The sequence below is a fragment of the Podarcis gaigeae genome (genome assembly GCF_964106915.1).
Source record: "Podarcis gaigeae genome assembly, chromosome: 10".
Lineage (NCBI taxonomy): Eukaryota > Metazoa > Chordata > Lepidosauria > Squamata > Lacertidae > Podarcis > Podarcis gaigeae.
The window spans coordinates 52,892,477-52,912,555 of record NC_139686.1 but is presented as its reverse complement, the minus strand read 5'-3'; the positions used below and the strand labels follow the sequence as shown (position 1 = coordinate 52,912,555).

At 40.6% G+C, this 20,079-nt stretch overlaps 1 long non-coding RNA gene across 1 annotated transcript in view; it reads left to right on the top strand.

The window, feature by feature from the left end:
* The window catches only part of LOC310825717, a 113,648-nt gene that overhangs the window by 68,236 nt on the left and 25,333 nt on the right, over nt 1–20,079 (top strand). Inside the window, exon 3 of the long non-coding RNA XR_014555480.1 lies at nt 13,924–14,043. This is a non-coding gene — a long non-coding RNA (uncharacterized lncRNA). The remainder of the gene's footprint in view (nt 1–13,923; nt 14,044–20,079) is intronic.

The following is a 20,079-nucleotide window of genomic DNA, read 5'->3' as shown; positions in this document are numbered from 1 at the left end:
AATTCTTTTTGTTTGTTTTCACATGTCTGGAGTGTAACCAACTGTCACACCTGTGGCTCCACCTACTTTCACATCTGACCCTACTCACCACTGGTGTGTAGTCCCCTAAAGGTTATCCACTCCTGTTCTCCACTCCTGGCTTACATAATCAACAACATAAGGGACACATTTATAGTGGATCATTCCAAAATGAAGTAGGAGGCATAGATGTGAAAGTGAAACTACTGAAGATCCACATTGAATATTGTAAAAATAAATCAACCCACATTTTACTTGTTTTGGGTTGTATAAGCCACATTTGACCCACTTTGGTTGTGGATCAGCAGAGATGGGATGACTTCTGATCACACTCGTTTGTCCTTGAGAGAGTATTTCAGCTTGAAAACACACACATACACACCATATTTTCCCTTTGTTGTTGTTTAGTCATTTAGTCGTGTCCAACTCTTTGTGACCCCCATGGCTCCTGTCCTCCACTGGCTCCTGCAGTTTGGTCAAACTCATGTTAGTAGCTTTGAGAACACTGTCCAACCATCTCGTCCTCTGTCGTCCCCTTCTCCTTGTGCCCTCAATCTTTCCCAGCATCAGGGTCTTTCTCCTTCATGGATCACTGCCTTGCCGTGGTGAAGGGGCTTGAATAACTCAGAGAAGCTATGAGCTATGCTGTGCAGGGCCACCCAAGACAGGTCATAGTGGAAGTTTTGACTAAGCGTGATCCACCTGGAACAGGAACCAACAAGCTACTCCAATATCTCTGCCAAGAAAACTCCATGGACAAAAACAACAAGCATATTTTCCCATAGAGCTTACAATTCTATGATTCTATGGGCATGCAGACAGTACTCCTGGGTCAGGTTCCTGGCATCTCCTGACTGAACTAGAAAAGGCTCCAGTCTGAAACCTCAAAGAGCCACTGCCAGTGAGCATCATCCCATAGGCCATCCTGAGTCAGATGTGCCAAGGGTCTGACTCAATATAAGGCCACTTTCTATGAAGATGAATGAAGTCAGCTGTGCCCCTGCCCACAAATTTAGGCTTTAGTCCAATGGCTCCTTGATCAGTGGGAAAAGAGATTAGGGGTGAAGCATCTTGCTTTGTATATGACAAGAAGACATGAATATTTGTTCTGTTATGATACTAGCTGGTATAGCCAAAGATAAAAGTACACAAGGCAAAGCATCTGTCTCGGAGGCACAGTCATGCTGTGGAGAGAGGTAATTTATCCCTGTTGGGCACATCCATCATAATCGAGAGCCTGAATATGTCTCTTATCAAAGTGTAGAAATGCCAGAGCTTAAATCACGTGTGTTTGCTGTTAAGGCTGATTTGTTGCAACGATACTGTCAATTAGCCTCTGACAAACCTCTCTGTTTGTGCCAGTATGGAGCACGCTTATGTGCCTAAGGTTAACAGACGTGTACTACAAACATATGGAACAGCAGCAAATGATGTTGCTTGTGTTCTACAATTTGAGTCGAAAAGCAGAGGCGCCATGAAGAAATCTAGAGGAGGGTGGAGGTGGGAGAAAGGAAACAATGGCTAGGATCAGTATGAACCTTTTTAATAACCCTGAATAATCTGACATCCCCAAACCATAAAATCTAATTGAAGCCTGGGCAGTGTGTGTTAAGTACAACAGTTCCCCTCATAACATTCTTAAAACAACAACAGCAACCACACAGAATGTTCTCTTTACAATTTATTGTTATTAATTATGTTGTGTCTTCATTCTGTGAAGAAGGCAATGCTTTTTCATTTTATGGTATTTTATGGTAAAACTTGCACATTCTTCAGCAAAGTGTGTATATTTAACAGGCATACTTTGCATTTTCATAGCCGATTATCCAAAAATCCAGGTATAAAGGAAAAGTTCAATGCATAATTTATTTTATTTCAACTCATTATTTACCCATTTAGATTTATAGTTGATCCTGCTACAGAGGCTTCTGATAGATTAACAATATGTTATAAAGCATATGTACATGTTTCAGTCTGTAATTAAAATGAATTGAAAGCCGAACTAAATGTGGGGCTAAGCTCCAGGAACACCCTATCCCTAAATCTTCAAATGTGCTCATTAATAACTGTACAGATGGTCACAATGGGGAGATAGGTTTGCATGGATACAGAAATTGGGCTGCTTGGCTCTCCCTCCATGCACAGAACACAAATATTACAGAGAGGCGTATGATCGCAACCCCAGCCCCCATAAGGCATGTAGACTCTGTACATTATATCCATATATAGCTCAGAGGCTAAGCCCATTGGCATAGACATGAACAAACCTCTATACAGAAGTTACAGTCAATACAGTCAACACATAAAGGTTGGGGACACTGCCATGAGGTACAATCCTGATTTCCTTCATCACCACTCTGCATGCATTTTACTACCCATTTTGGCAATCTGTACAGAGCTACCGTGAATGTGAGACTGAAGTGACCTCCGAGGTTGCAGAACCCTGTGTCAATGCCTGACCACAGGTCATTTTTTCTTTTTCTGACTTGAAATTAACTCACATCCAATCTTCATTGAGGGCCAGCAAGAGCTGATGAAGGTAGATATTGCTAACTCACCAGGATTTCATTGAGCATGTGATTCTACAGCTTCCTCAATGGGTAGAAGAGCCTACACACATAACAGCTGTTATTCATGTGGTAGCTACCTGAATGCAGCCAACAGACTCACCTCATACCAAAGAAAGTAATGTAATACATATTACCATATAAACACGGGGGACAGATAAACAACAGCATGACCATTCAGCGTAGGGTTTAAATTTACCCAACTTCACCACTGCTAGTGAATTGTTTTGTAAGAATAATTTTTAGATATGGCATAAAGAAGCAATGAAAGATTTCCAGCCAGCATGGGTCAGCCATCAGAATACTCCCTTCTACCTATATATAGAGAGATATATACACAGAGAGAGAATACAGTATTGTGTGTGGCCTAGCCTGGCAAAGTTATATTGACAATACTGTAATTGGAAATACCTTCAAGTGGAGATCCCGGGCGAGTTTGTTATGTAAGAGGCGAAAGGTTAATGTTGCATGCAATAGCTTCTGTCACCAGTTTACTGTCGCTAAAATTAAACAAAATTGGAATCCAATTAATGGTCTGAATTTCAAACTGCCTCTGGTATTTCACTTGTTTTAAAATTAAACATAGCTACAGTCTTGACTATGATGCACATTTGACTTGCAGTTAAAAGTGAAGATTTTGTTCATCATTATTAACTTTACTGGCTGGAAAAATAGACATAATTTGCCATTTTTAAACAGTTTCATGTAAATGAAAAGGTTTTTAAAATGGTAAATAATTAAGATATAAACATATTTAATACTAATCTGTGGTATACAAAAAGCAGTAAAGATGACAATAAAAATTTGATTTACCAGAGAAATGTAAATAGCAATAGGTTTATATTGCTTTAAAATAATATTGGTTTATAATAATATAAAAAAGAAGTGTTTTTTTTTTAACCCACCAATTTCCTACTGGATGAGTTGAGAAAAGGAATAGATTATACTGAAATGGCTTCATTCTAGATGGTTTAACGAGATGGCCTTTGGCATACTTATTAACATTATTATTCTACTATTTCAAAGGACAAGTTGTTGAATTCAATTTTTTTCTGGATCCACTCCATCCTATCCTAAAGGCTTGGGGCAAGACAGAGAAAAATGAAAGCAAAAAACTCAGACATTGTATAAACTAATATTTGTGAAGTTCAGATTCTTATGCAACCAAAATAGTTCCATCCATATCTATAAGAGGGAGGTGTCAGCAGGCTTAGGGGAGCTGGGTGTAGTGTGGGCTCAGCCACAGAGCGAACCTGATGGCCCAGCCACCACACCTACACCGTGCCAACTCTCTGCTGCTTTGGCCCTCCCCTTTTGGTAACCATTGGCAATACATGGCACTTGGAAGCTTGGTGAACAAGACTGCTCTGCCTAGGTCACCCCACATACCACAGGGTTTGCAGAATTACAACAAAGCCTTAGAAAAAACTCTAAAAGGGGAATCTCAAAAAAAGCCCAATGAAGACTGAGCATGCTCAGAATGCTGAATCAGTAGGGCCTGAGCACAGCAGCAATTCTCCCCAGCTGTGATTTCCAACAACTGGTTTTCAGAAGCATTGCTAACTGTGGAGGCAGAGCATAGTCATCATGGCTAGTAGTCATTCCGTATCATTCATTAATTTGGCCAGTAATCTTTTAAAGCTATCCAAGTCGATGGCCATCACTTCTTACTGTAGGAGTGAGTTCTATAGTTGAGCTATGCATTGCAAAGATTGGCTTACTGGTTTTGGTTTGCTTCACCTTGATTTCTTTTAAAGTTAAAAACAAAACAAAACTTCAGTTCATTGAAAAAAGAGTGGCAATCAACAGCTATCAAGAGCATGTTAGATAGCCTTCCTTGCTTCCTGTGCTTCTAGGAAAGCCACTCTGAAGACATCATATGGTTTTCAGGAAGCTCTGGCAAACCTGCAGAAAGCTGCCCACCAGAGAGAATGAAAAAGAGGACATTTACAACAAAACCCCTCAAAAGGTAAACAGAAGACCCAATACCCTACCCACAAGGATTTTGCCATCATTTCCCCCTCCCTCCCTGATAATTGAATATATAATTTTCTTTTTTCATTCACTGATGAAGAATGACTGGAAAAAACACAGAAAAATTCTTCAGCACAGCACTACCAATTAGAAAAGAAAGTCCAAACGTTACAAAGCTAATGTTCCCAGTGAGGGCTTTTGCCCACTTAAAATGACCCAAGAAGGTGGCGGAGAACAGGTAGAGAAAATTTGCGTTAAGGATGGCTGATTATTATTTCCAAAGCTGCATAAGGTAACAGCAAGGCCATGGCAATTTAGCACAGCTAATGGCATGCAAAACATACCTACAGTTTCACGAAGAAAGACTGGCGTGTCTTCTTTAATTGCGGAGCTGCCACTATGAAATTATTAACAATAATGCTATTTGGTAGCTAAACAGTCACGGGGGATATTTACTTTTTATTTTAAAAATGGATGCTTAGGGCTCAATTAAGTAAAAAAAAAAAAGGCTCATGCCTCATACCCATATTCAGTAAGTCAATTAACAGAGATTTTGACATGAAAAATTGCTTCTGGACTGAATGCTTTAATCTGCTGTTTGAAAAAGAATGTGTTGGGGAGGGGGAGGGAACAGCATAAGCAGTATCCAAAATGCTTAGATCGGTAGCTTAGTTTGTGAAAATATATGACTTAGAAAAAATGGTAAATTGGTAAAGTCCCTGAAATTTCTACTTGGTGTATATTGGTCCCATTTCAGCTAAGGTGCTTAATTTCCATTTGCTTAAGAATCTCACGCTCTTTAGAGAACATAAAAACAAAAGAAGAGCCCTGCTGGATCAAACAAAAGTCTCATCTAGGCCAAGATCCTGTTCCCACAATGGACAATCAGATGTCTTTCAGACACTAGTGCAATAGTGCCTTCTTTGTCTGCCTAGTCATTTAAAGGAGAGAGGCTGATACAGTACACCAGGAAGACTTTTTAGAAACGGTAGCCAATCTGGTGCCCTCCATATGTTGCTGGACTACAGTTTCCACCATCCTTGACTATTGACCATCCTGGCTGGGGCTGATGGGTGCAGCAGTCCAACAATATCTGGAAGCCCACAGGTTCTCCAACCCTGGTATCTAGAGGAAATGGTAAGTCTGCTTAGCTTGTTCTGTGACAAATACTGTAATAGCATTCAAAGGATTACCACCCTCCCTGGTTTAAGCCTAGGATTGACTTGTTAGCTATGTTTTACTTCAGGGCATATGTGGACATTGCATGAACTTACATCAAAAGGACAAACAGTTTTAGTTGAAACTTTGATCAGACTGAGCCTGATTCAACAAAACTATTTCAAGAGTTGCTTTCACGTCTAAGAACTGGGAACAACAGATTATTATTTTTTTGTATACATTGTTTAGATGTATAACTACATCACAAAATTCACAGAAGTGCAAATTTTGAAGTGTGACTAGGGGACAGTCCTCATAGCCGCTCTGAGCCCGGCCTTGGCTGGGGAGGGCGGGGTATAAATAAAAAATTATTATTATTATTATTATTATTATTATTATTATTATTATTATTCCTCATTAAAATGCAAGCAAAATCAAATTTCTTCTGTCTCCCTATCCCTGTGTCAATTCCAGCACAAAAATTTCTTCCAAATACCGCTTATCATTTTGGCAGCAGCTGTTGCAGCCTGGCACAGCTATGGAGAGCCAAAACCCTTTCCTGTGCGACTGGCTGACGGAGTCATCAGCCTCAGCTGGTGGCAGGGATTGTTGGCACTCTGCAGCAATTTGAATTAAATGGGCCAATCATGGCCAATAAAAGAAGGTAAGATGTGGGGCAGACATCTACCTCCAACTCATTTAACTGACTGCCCTTGAAGTCAGCATCACAGTCAGCAAAATACCCACCCTGCGTGTTGTGTCCCTGTGCATGAAATTGATTGGTCACCGTATTCAGGGCCAGGGAGGAATTGCCTACAGACCAATTGGGCCTGTCTGTGAGTTTTGCCTACCTCATAGCTACTGTCACAACTTGCTGGTGGAATTCAGCATTGGGCCAGATCCTTAGTCTAAACAAGGGGAATCAGAAGGATCCCTAACCCCCCCTTCATGATCCAGTTATCAGGGTACCCCGGTAAAAGGGGTACAGGGGGAAGGTCTCTGTCTGAATGCTTAGCTGGGGGCTAATAGGCCATAGAACTCCCCAAATGGCATCCTGGAGGGATCGCTGTATTTGTTGTGCATCCTGGGAAGATCCTTAACCCAGGATCAACTCTGATGAAGTAATCAACCAGCAATTAGGTTGGTTGATTCAGGATACATACGCAATGCCTATCTGTAATCGATAAAGTAGTGGTCATTTCAATCCCATGATATGTCATTTTTACTGCTTCCTGCACCCTGGACTTGAGTGGCCTTGAGGTTACTGTGCCTGGGCCCGCAGCATGGTTTTCTTATTTGTATCTTTAGTTGCTAAATCACTGAGACAAGTGGTAAGGGCCATTTCATACAAATAAATTCCTGAAAACGTAGACAGGTGGACAAACTCATGTAGAATTGTTACCACTAACCACGGAGAGCTGGGAAAGGAGATTCTGAGCAAACATCAGGAAGATGACAGTAAGAGCTGTTCAACAGTGGAACAGATGTAGTAGGCTCTCCTTCCTTGGAGGTTTTTAAGCAGAGGTTGGGTGGCTATCTGTCATGGATGCTTTAGTTGAGATTCATGCATTGTAGGGGTTGGACTAAAAGACCCTCGGAGTCTCTTTCAACTCTACAATTCTACTTTTCTATATGCACACACTCAAACAGACACATGTACATAACATGGCTTGCAAGGAAGGCATGAAAGTAACATACAAAGCATTTTCTTTGCTAAATCCATAAAAGCAACAGGAGCATAGCAAGAACGTACTTTTGCTAGCCTGCCATCCAGCAGACTTTGCTCTTATGATTTTGGCATATATTCTAAATGTTCCATTAGTAGTGAATTTAGGAAAATTACCTGAAGCTGTATACTTTTATTCTCTGGTCAGTCTTGCCCCTTTTGTCTGAACTGTGCGCTCCTGTGGAGGATAAAGCCGAGAAAACACATAATGTATTCAGCTTTGGCATAATTATACACTTTCCGAGAAAGTGTATGTTCTAAGATTATCCTCGTCATATGCATTTAAATCACAGCATTAAGCTGCTAATATTTTGCTTTTAGACTGAGCTATAGAATAGGTGCCACATCAAACCTGTCACTCTTATTTGTCTAGCTTTCAGTAAAACATAGCCCACTGCAGCTTGTGCCCTAAATGTATATAATGTGTATATACAGTATACTGTTGCAAAACATTTAACTGATACTGAAAATAAGGTCTTTGAAGAAGTGTGATTCTAGAAATGCAATTCGAGCCATGTTCAGTCTTTTTAATGTACAGGTGACATTAAATCATGTATAGCTGAGGCTTACATTTCAGCCACACAGTTGACATCACAATGTCAAGATAGAAAATAGACCATGCTATACAGGAAGGCATGCATAACCCTGGTCCCCTTCATGCATCCCATATTGGGCCATTCTCCTGGACCCAGCCTTGGGCACTCTGCCAAACCCTAACTCCAGATGTAAGGAGATCTCTTTGTAAGCACAAACATTTCTGCTTTCCTGTCTTGCATGGGCTTCCACTGGAAGGACCAATTAGTTGAATCCAGCCAGTAGTTTTGAACCCACGACACACAGTTTTACCCACAGCAAAGAGTTGTTGGTAGGTAAAGTTACACTTCACTGGGCAGAGTTTTCACAATACATACCTTGCTATTTCCTACACCTCTATTTTGTTCATCTCACTTGGGTTCTAACAACTGATGGCTCTCACACAAATTCAGCTGAATTCCAACTTTTTTTAAAAAACGAATTCACTAACAGTACACCCCTGCTTGCTCAGAAGTAAATCCAGCTGAGTTCAATGGGACTTACTCCCACTTATGCATGCTCAGGATCACAGCCTAAATGTTCATACAAATGACCACTACAAAGCTGCAACCTAGTGTGCTTATAACCACTTAAAGCAGTGGTTTTCTACCAGTGTGCCGTGGCACCCTGGGGTGCCTTGAATGATGGTCAGGGGTGCCGCGGGCAGTACTGGCCTCTGTCCCTCTTTCCTTCCCTCCCTTCTCTGATGCCCTCTCACATCTCTGCCTCCCAAAGGCTTGCATAGCTGTTTGTTGCAGCGCTGGCCACAAGCTCCATCGATGAATGGTGCCTCTGGGGCTGGCCAGGGGGTGCTGGTTGCCAGGAGCTGAGACAGCCTCGGCGTAAGCAAGCAAGCAGGCGAGGGAGCCCAGCCAGCCAGTCCACCAGCACTTGCTGTTGGGAATGGTCAGACAAGTCCCAGGCCCCTGTGAGGCAGTGTGAGGAGGCACCTCTCTTTGGTGTGTTCCTCTCATCACCTGGCTTACTTATCTGGATTAACTAAATGGTCATTAGCACATTAGTCTGGCAGGGTTTTGTTTGAGAACATTTTTATTTATGACTGCTAATCAAAGATGCAGGAATCATAATTAGTCAAATTACATGTGCATTTTGCATTTTTTCTGCTTTAAAAAAATCCACAGTTCCCTCCTAGACTGAAAATGAGTGAAATATCTATTTAGTAACTGAAGACTATTTTTCATTAGCCCTTCAATACAATGCCTTTGCTAGAATCCCTTTATCTAGCACATTTCTTCCTTTCCAGATACAACTTTCAAATGCTTACATTTCACTGCACATTGGTTGATTGGATAATTTGAACATCAAAGGAAGCCTTCATTTAATTTAAGCCCATAAAGTTGTCTTTTGCTTTATTAACTTTCGATCAATAAACAAGCAATTTGGAAATGTAATCAGGAAATGCTTCCAATTGGCTGACAATGTATCAAAGCCACTGCTTGAAGGCAAGAGCAAGCGGTAACAAGCAGTTTATTACCAGTAGCTGTTACTGACATTAGTCAAAACCAAGAAAGATAAAATGGAATAAGAAATGTAATGCTGGAAGAGCCTTGGGCGCTGTGTTCTCTTCTTCCTTTTGAAAACTGCAAGCCTGTCTTTGATATGATAACAAATATAAACTGTTTAAAAACACCAAATGCAGGAAAACTCAGGCTAGACTGTCATGGCATTAATCCATTCTAGAGTGACATACAAATAGTGCAACATCTAGCAGGATGTATGTTATGGAAATATTTTGAATTGGATTTACATATGGTGAGCAAATTGGAACTTTTGATTTTTATGAGATATTCTAATGTGCATGCTCTCATATTAAGAGAGTGTAATCCTATTTGAAGATAATGAGTTTTCAATAGGCTCTGCAGTTTGAGACTACATAAAAATCTGTTCGGCTTTAACTAACCATCATTTGGGCAGAAGATTTAGAAATATTTGGGGAGATCAAACTCAGTAAGTAGGCATGTTCATTCATATAAGCAGGGCATGTGTGCTGCTGTCCATATATCACCCAGGACAGATTGCTGGGACTTTTTTCTTTCTTTCTTTTTTGCTTGTTTTGACACTTCGGTATTTATTTTGCTGCAGGCTGACCATTAATCAGGAGACAGCTTAATGGTGGTGATGGGCACTTCAGACATTACTCAAGGCACTCTCAGCCCATACAGATATATATTCCATATATACTAAAATGGCTATAAGTATGACAAGCTAAGATGCTCATCAAAGCCTTCCTCCTGGTAGCATGGCATCCCCTCCCCCATTGCTCACAAAATACCTTACTTTGATTGGTTCATTTGTTTTGAGAGATTCCATGCCATCTACTAATTCTGAAGAGGTGACATCAAGATCAGACAATCTCAAAGGCTGCTGGGAAAAGACATATTTGTGATCACCTCCCAGATTTTTTTCTGCCTGATACATATTTTTTTAAAAAAATAGCACTGTGTATCTTTGTTGCAGTGGGCCTGTTTTACTCTCACAAATGAACATTTAGAGCTGCTGGATCAGGCCAGTGGCCTATTTAATCCAATATTTTGTTCTCACAGTAGCCAATCACAAGCAACCATATTCTGTGGGGTTCCCCATTAATTATTAGTTTTAACTTCCTAGTTCTTCGTGACTGTTATATTTTGAATAATTACTATTCTTCCCTCCCACCCCACCAACTGGTACTTTTGAATATAGAGATTTGACTAGTCATTATGACTAAAAGTCATCAACAAAACTATCTTTCACAAATCTATCTAGTCCCTTTTTAAAAGGTATCTAAAACTGAGTTAGTGGCCATTATCTTGAAGTAATGAATTAGCATATGTTAAGTATGGATGGTTCTTTCCCCTACCTTGAACAGACCCAGAGGGATTATCCCCTAGATGGACATTGCCGAGAAGAGCCAGAAGTTGTATTTATTGGGATGGGTGGGTGGAATTAGGGTCCTATTAAGAGCTATACAATGCTATACAATTATACAGTCCTTGTTTTTAAAAGCATAGTTTGTCTGCACAGTCTCCAGCTCAATGTTATCCATTTTTTAGATGAGGAAGCCAAAACTGTTTGCCATGACACCATGGTGCTTCCAGAATGTCACTATTTGGGGGCAGGATACAATCACATATCGGCAAATTCAGGTTGCACAATTGTAGTTGATTGGGAACTCGCGTGCAACAAACCCCCTTCCCTAAAAAGATCAGAGTTTTTACACTACTAGACTTGAGATCTTTCTGCAGGTCCTGCAAGACAGAGCTGTTCCACCAGGCATTTGACCCACCTCCTTCTGTAATCCTCATAGAACTCTAGCCCAATGGTTGCCATTAATTTGATTCAGAATTGATTTTAGAATGTATTTTAATTAATTGATTGTGATTTTACGTAAACTATGCTAATTTTATTGTTGTTAGCCGCTCTGAGCCCGGCATTGGCTGGGGAGGGCGGGATATAAATATTATTATTATTATTATTATTATTATTATTATTATTACAAGGAAAGTGTTGGAGAAATGTGTGAGCTAACATTTGTTTTGGCACAACATCATCTAACCACCCCACAAACACCTGAGGATGTGCTCAGTCAATAGCCAACATTATTGAATATCTTTGCAAACAAATCAATAAACATCTGGAAGCACCCAAAATCATTTCTAAATTAAACAGCCCTGCTAAACACCTACTTACTCTGTCTCAATTCTCAAAACAGTTAATTTATCCCCTTGCACATTTTGACTAATGTTGTCATCTTCCCTGCTTCTGAAGCTTTGAACTTTTAGCAAGGGATTTCATCAAAAGTTGTGTTACTTTAAAAAAAAAATGTCTATTATATCACCTCTCATCCACACATTTGGCAAATTTTTTGTACACTGACAAAGAATATTGTGTGCTGTAGTTGTTGTTTTCCTTCTCTCATTCTCATAGTCTCAAGAAATCATATAATGTTATCATGACAGAGCTGTCCTCAAAAAATGTACTGCCTGAAAATATCTCCTGGCAATATCACTCCCTGGACTGCTGCAGTAATGGACTTCTGTGCTGTAGGCACAACCTAAAAGAATGTTATACCCTTTGAGGACAGAAGGCACACAGCTTGATAGCCATCGTCCACCAGCAGTGTCTTGGTAAACATTCTCAACCAGCAACATCTGCACCAGTTAAAACATCAACCTGACAAACTTGCATTTTCATTTCAATTTTCTTGTATGCTTTCTTGGTGAATGCATATTGTGCATCTTAATGAAGCCTCCTCTCCCCATGTCCCAGTGGTCTTTAAAAGAGTTCAGTCTCAATCATCAGCATAATGAAGGAGAGAAATAAGCATCATATAAACTCACCAGGGTCATTGGCGTAGACCTTACACACCCTGCAGAATCTTTTCTGCTGGAAACAGATCACTAAAGGGAGACCCAGTCCCAATGGGTGAAGTGCTTTTGCAGTTTATTAAAGCATTTGAATATACATAAACTAAAATCTACTGCCAGGTTGAATTTTCCATGATGGACATCCACATACCAGTGCCAAGATGAGGTACAATATTTGGCACTTGATCTAATGTCACTCAATGATATCTATCACATCTTGTAAATCAACAGTTTATGACTTTTAAAAATGTATTTAGTAAGTTCCTTATTTAGCTGTTCATTCATCAAGTCCAGCATCCTGGCTCTGGCAGCAGCCAGTTGTTATGCATTTATTATTATTATTATTATTATTATTATTATTATTATTATTATTATTGATTTCTTACACCACCCTTCACCAGGTGGAGCAACAATGCTCCATGCTTTCTTGAGATGTGTATCTGAATTTTCTGAATTCAGGGAATAAGCCCTTCTAGAATATGAATGATTGGGGTGGTTATTGCCCAACTGTGCCAGGCAAACCATTTCTCACTGTCTAGGGATGGGTGATACCTGCTTTTCAACACAGCAATATATCACCATTTAAACATTGCGATATACCAATATATCACAATGTCTGAAATAAGGATGGAACTATGTAGAGGCATTGGCTGGCTTCATGGTTTTTCCCTCATTACGATTTTTGTGTGTGTGTGCGCACACACACGTCATGATTCATAGTATATTACCAGTTCAAAAATTATGAAACCAATATCATGATATGGACTTGAAAATGGTTTCGATGTATATCAATATATTGCCCAGCCCTATCACTGTCACCGTTTTTGCCACAAGGAAAACTCTGTGGCAAATAATTTAGCAATTTCTAAAGATGGATTAGATAGGAGTAGAAAATGATATCTGTAACTGGCAGCTGATTATGCCAAACTCTGTCTCCTTCAGCCATCATTTTGTGTCTAGCTCAGCCTCTTCCAGTGTCAGATTTACGTATAAGCTAAACAAGCTATAGCTTAGGGCCCCACTCTCTTGGGGGTCCAAAAAAAATAAAGGAAAAAAACCTGGATGTACATTTCAAAAATATAAGATAAAAAACATATAAAATAGAACCTACATACAGCAACAGTGTTTTGTGTTGTGTAGGCTCCTATTATGTAAGTAATGGGCCCTGCCTGCTTGCCTGCTCCCTAAAATATCACTGGTTTGCTCATTTCTATATTGCCTTCATTGACAAAGGACAACTGGACATATAAAGGGCCCCATTACCTTCAGTAGCATAGGGCCTCATCAAACCTAAATCTGGCCCTGGCCTCTGCACCACCATTTTGTGTCTGGTGGGCTTCAGTCATTTTCAGCTGTCTCAAGTGGGCCCTGGGGATAGACGGTTTGAGAATCCCTGGTCTAGCGTGCATGGGTTAATCTATCAGGGTGGAGCTAACAGGTAGAGGATTCTCTCTGGGGTCAGAGGGTTGGATGAAATTGCCTTATGGGTCTTTCCACACCTATAATTATCTAATTCTTTTCATTTTGTGTTTCTTTTAAGGTGTGATCCTCCTATTAATTCTGCTTCGGCAAGTCCATTGACTTTCAACAAAACTTATGCATGAATAAGAAGTAGGTGAAGAAAGGCAGCATTTGACTCCGGAATTCAGCGAAAAAGACCGTAGGTGTATTTTAGTCTATAGCTCTAATAAACACACATGGAGCTTTTTTCCACTATACCTAATAAAAAGCCAGGAACTCTGTGATTGCCAAGAATACATTTTAATGCTATTTATATATCTGCCATGCAGGTTTAAATCTATTTACCAGATAGTCTTATTAATAATGGCTTTCACTCATATCTTTTCACCATTGACATTCATACCTGCAGTAGATCTAAGTATTCTCATCACTACCAGCAATGGAAACAAAATAAACATGCAATAAGTTATGAAAGGGTAGGGTAAACCACAAATATGAGTGTGATTTACATGGGCATGCTTCAATTTGCCACTCTGAGTCATGTCTAAATCTTTATCGGAAATGGTATAAAGTAAACCTAACCACAGCCACCTGGAATTTAATGCAGCCATCCTATTTGGAATGGAAACTTCAGCATTATAATTGCTCATTTGCTTTTCAAAGGATGGTAATCCAAATTTTGGTTTGGAGGGCAAACGTTCCCTTACCTGTATATCCCAGCCTCACCAAGAAGGGCAATAATCCATGACTTTACTTCCTTCTCCTTGCACTTAAGGGGATTGGAGAGAAAATCCAGTGCACATGGAAAGATACTGAGAAGTCCCCAAGCACAGACATACTCCTTTCTCTGACAGGGAAAATTAACAAAAAACAAGAATGAAGCAGTATGATCTGCAAAGCAAACCCTACTGCTTTTCACCTGTCATAGAGAGAACATTACTATAACATGCGGCAAGTGGGTGACTAATGGAAAGGCATGTGCATTTGCCATTTAGTTGCTTGCCGAGGGAAACTGCAACATAGCACAAGAAAGTGGCAATTTCTAGGATTGCCAAGCTCAGGGAAGTAGCTATCAAGCAAGGCTCACACATACTCACACTAGATGCAGTGTGTATGTGTCAAGTACCTGAATGACTGCACTGGAGTACCAAATGCAGAACACAGCCCCATAGTGACATAAGTGTCCATTGTCATTGTTGTGCCTATGTCTGCAATCCTATACACATTTAGCTGAGAATAAGCCTGCTTGGACTCAATATATCAGGGCCAGCTGAGGGCTGTGTTCTCTTGTAAGCAACCTGCCAGGAGCCAGGGGTGGAGCCAGAAGCAGAAGCGATTAGATGTGTATGGTAGACTCCATTCTGGCCAGACAAAAGGCAGAGCTTGTTCACACCCACACCAATCTCTCCATCCAGGCACCCCAGCTAATGATACCATAGCATCACATGCTGACCCAAGGCGCACTGCTTGAAGGCTGGATCTACCACCTCCTCAGCAGCCCATGGCCATGCAGCCTTGTGGTGAATAAGAGGCACTACTGGTCTCCTCCCACCCTTGTTTCCAATGTATGGCTTCACTCACCCCTTCTTCCCTGGCCAGCAGAAATACCATTTTGTGCTGCACCTCAGATGCCAAAAGGGATTGCGCCGGCCCTGCCATTTGGGGTTAAGTCTCTTTCAAATCAGCAATTATTTGGTTTCTGTGAATGGGGCTTCTTCCATCAGTGCAGGTTGCCTGGATTGTTGTTTTTTGACAGTCCTGGCAAAGTTGCTGGAACTCTCCCTTTGTTGAGGAGACCAGATGATGGCTCTCAATAGCAGCTCTTAGCAACAGCTAAGGAAATGGGCAGAGGCTGTGCTGAAAAAGGAGAGTCATTGTAGAGAAGGGGCCTGGCTTTCTTCCCCCGCCTCCTCCCTGTTTTGGCTAGGGATGATACAACCAAACCACATGTGTGAAGAAAGTGCAGGTTGGAGAGCTGGTATGTCTCTGGAAGCATCTTAGGGTGCTGTCTGCCCCATTCCCAGATCTGATGTGGGAGCTGTGAACTTACATTAGCCAGACTGTTTAATGCTTTACCTGCACCTATTCTCAATCTGTACATTTGGAAATAAGCATAAATCTTATGATATGCCAATACTCCAGAGGAAACCTAAGGCTTCACCCAGGAAGCTTCTCATTGCATGGAGATTTGGGGTGTCCATAACAGCATGGAATTGAAAACAAAATTTAATATATATTATTTATTTGTACTTTTTCTCCTCTCTGTAATCCTGGGCAGAGTGCATGTCCCACAAAGACATGGATTCATAATAGGAGGACAGGTAAAAAAAAATCTATACAATCTGATCCCACTGGAAGTAAATGCATGGGGTCTTGAAATGAATAGCGGCAGTCATCTAGGCAAAACTCTCATTTTACAACTAGCAATAACTATGGAGCCTGCATTATAGTGAGGATGACTGATGAATAGCTGTATGTTAAGATAAAAATCATTTCCATTCTGATGAGCTACTCAAATTATTCTGTATGATATTAGTAGCCACTTAAGCCTTTAACGCCAGGTTTACAGTAATTGGTACTTTGAAGGAAAGTTGGTCAAAAGTATTAACAAAGAGATTTAACATGAAAAATAGGCATTTTCAAATTAATCTTTTCCACCCTAAAATTGTTGACCGCTTTAGTATGTATGCATGGAAGTATTTTAATTTTTTTAACGGGTTATCTTCTGTAACAAAAGCATTGTCATGATTTCTACACAGAGTATGCAACTTAAATAAAAATATCACCAAATAGCTGAACATTATTTTTTGATTTGGGTACACATAAAAATTGTCAGCCTTCCCCAAATAAGCCTGTCCCCAGGGGCTTGATAAACAAACATTCTTTTGAAGTTGTTTGTTTTAATCAAAGAATTGTGGGTTTTTCAAACAGTGTTAAAAATAAATATGTAAATGTTACAAAGATATTAAGAAAGTGTAGTAATTGGGGTTTTTTATAGGACCACCAGGGATATCTTACATTAACTGAGGGATTTTTCCCAAATCAACATTGTGCAGATGTACCATGTATCTATCTACTTAATTTATTAGTTTAAGCAACAACTTTCTCATTGTTTAACTGCTTGCTTATACCAAGCTTAACAAAATCTGGGCCAAGTCCTTCCAACTGTCCAGAAGCTCATTCATGAACTCTCTTGAGATTCTAATTCAGGACACAATCTTATTCTTACACTTACAGATAGGTAGCCGTGTTGGTCTGCCATAGTCAAAACAAAAAAAATCCTTCCAGTAGCACCTTCGTATCTGAAGAAGTGTGCATGCACACGAAAGCTCATACCAAGAACTAACTTAGTTGGTCTTTAAGGTGCTACTGGAAGGATTTTTTTTGTTAATTCTTACACTGTTAGTGCTGTGACAGTGTAAGGGAAGAGGAAATTAGTGCGCCAAGGCAGATCAAGATATGACTTGGATCTGCAGGATCCAGAGCCCCCTTGTTCTCCTGGCATGCTCCTTACAAATGGGAGGAAATCTGTGTGGCTCTGAGGCTGGTGTAGTGAACCTCCCTCCCATAGCAACCAATGGAAGAGAAATTGTAGAAGGGAAAAGCCCACAAGAGCACCAGAAAATGTCACCAGCTCTGCTTACAGCCTAAAGGTAAAGGGACCTCTGACCATTAGGTCCAGTCGTGGACGACTCTGGGGTTGCGGCGCTCATCTCGCTTTATTGGCCGAGGGAACCGGTGTACAACTTCCGGGTCATGTGGCCAGCATGACTAAGCTGCTTCTGGCGAAACTAGAGCAGCGCACGGAAACGCCGTTTATCTTCTTGCCAGAGCGGTACCTATTTATCTACTTGCACTTCATGCTTTTGAACTGCTAGGTTGGCAGGAACAGGGACTGAGCAACGGGAGCTCACCCTGTCACAGGGATTCGAACCGCTGACCTTCTGATCGGCAAGCCCTAGGCTCTGTGGTTTAATCCACAGCGCCACCTGCATTCCTAGCTGGGCCCAAGCGTAGGGATATGTAATGGAGTGCCTTCCCAATGTTGCTGGATCCCAGCTCCATCCTCCTTCACTATTGGCCATGCTAAAGCACCTTGCTGTGAACATATATGAAAAGTAGGTGGCCATGTATTATATCAGCTAAGTGGTGATTCTGAAGAGGCATCTTTTTGCTCTGAAAATGGCATCTCAGTCTATGGTTGCTACATATTCTGTCTGAATGCATACAGCACAAAACTCAGCCCAACGTAATCTAGGGCCACTGTGGTCATGGGAGAGCCTGGTATGCACATATATCATAAAGGAGATTGCATTTTGCCCTTAGTGCAGTTCTTTGCTTTCTCCCATCAAGTATCCTCATTTCATCTCCTAAATCCATATGAAACACACCAACCCAAATATATAAATATTTCCACCCGTACATCAAAGGAGGCAATGAGACCGTAAGTGGGGAGGGGGGGCAGCCCTGGAGGTAGTACATTGGAGGACACAATCAAATGAATATCTATTTACACAGCCGAGCCTTAAATAGCGTGAAGGAATGGCTCCCTGAAACTGCTGGTTTCCTCCAGCAGTAAAGCAGCCGCTTTCAAGCAACTGCTGGGCTGTCTGACACATCCATTTGTCAAGTCTCTGTTGACGACTGTTATGACTTGTTACTTATCAGAAAAGAACAAGAGGAGGACAACAATAATAAAGCAGCAGCTATAACAAGTGCAATATTATTTTTTTTTAAAGGCAAATTCTTATTTTTCCTCTTCTTCTCCTTCCCCTCGTCTCTCTTTCTTTCCTCGTCTGTCTTCAAGTACACCTTTCCAGCTCATTACTGCAAATCATTTGAATTCCAGCACACAATGTCACCTGAACTGTAATCTGATTACTTTATGGAGGAATTAGTATGTATATTTAATGTAGAAGGGTTTTAATCTTGATGAAAATAATCCTAAGGAATTGTGATAGGGCTGCTCATATGTCTGGCAGATATGCCAGGGACATGCTAATAAATGACAGTTGATTTATGTATCTGGATTCTTTTATTTATAAAAATAGCAAGTGGACTGATTTTTGATATTAATAATACAAGTGAATCCACTTTGATTAGACTTCTGTGGAGAGCTGCACATATTCGGCATTACAATTAAATCTTATGATGTGGAATGGGAATGACATGCTAATGAAGCAAGCCAGTGAGCCTGAACCAAGAATGTCCAACATCATTATGGGATATCTTAGATGAAGAGTAATTATAAGAGGAACACTGAAATGTCATTAAAAATCTTCAGTAAGAGATTTAACCTACTATTTCTTACTAATGTTGGATCCCCCCCCCTCTTTTTTTCCTTCTTCTTACAACATAACCGAACACAAAGTTCCCTTTCAGAATTTACAGAAAAGGCTTTTAAACGGGTCTGGATTTAAGGAAAAAAAGATATAATCTAGTGTCCTAATTTAATTTGGTACGTCAAAATTCAATGGTGGGATGTAATTGAAATCTCTTTTTAATAATTTCAGATGAATTAACAATTAGGACTTGATCCGATTTCCATGAAATTTATTAAAATTGAGAGAGGAAGCCCTTGAAATTTTTTATTCTTTTCACTCCATTAGCACAATACATTTAAGTCTAAGTGACTCTGTCAGTTGGTACTGAGCATTCCTTGTTTATTTATGAGAATTTGTTTCAAGGAAGTTCAAAAGAGGTAACCTTATGCATATTCATAGCGGGTAGCTCATAATAGATGAATCAAGAAAAGCTTTCAGAGCTTCAGTTTCTTCTTATTTCCAAGGAAGTTTACAAACTGAATAGTAGCTCTATAGATTTTCTTGCTTTTTTTTACAATAGCATTCTTTTTCTACCTGATCTGACCATGACAGTCACCTTGAAGAGTGTGGGGACTAAGAAGGAATTCACATTGAGGCTGCAGTGCAGCATACAGTTAGCGCTGCATCAGCACCGCTGCCCCAGGCAATCCTGCACTATGTGCACCAGGCTGTACCCACAATGTGTGCCTGTAGCAACCCGCAAACCTATGCCAAGCTGTTAGGGTCTGGCAGAGGCTGATTCCCAAATGGCAGGCCTGGTGCCAGCCCCTGGCATATTGAGGCACCACCAACTGTTTGCTCAGCTCCCAGCTTTTTGGGTGCAAGTAAACACTTGAGGGGCAGACTGGGGGCTGCCTCACCCCTCCCCTTCGTTGACCTGTTAGCAATAGCACTGTAGGGGACTGGGAGCT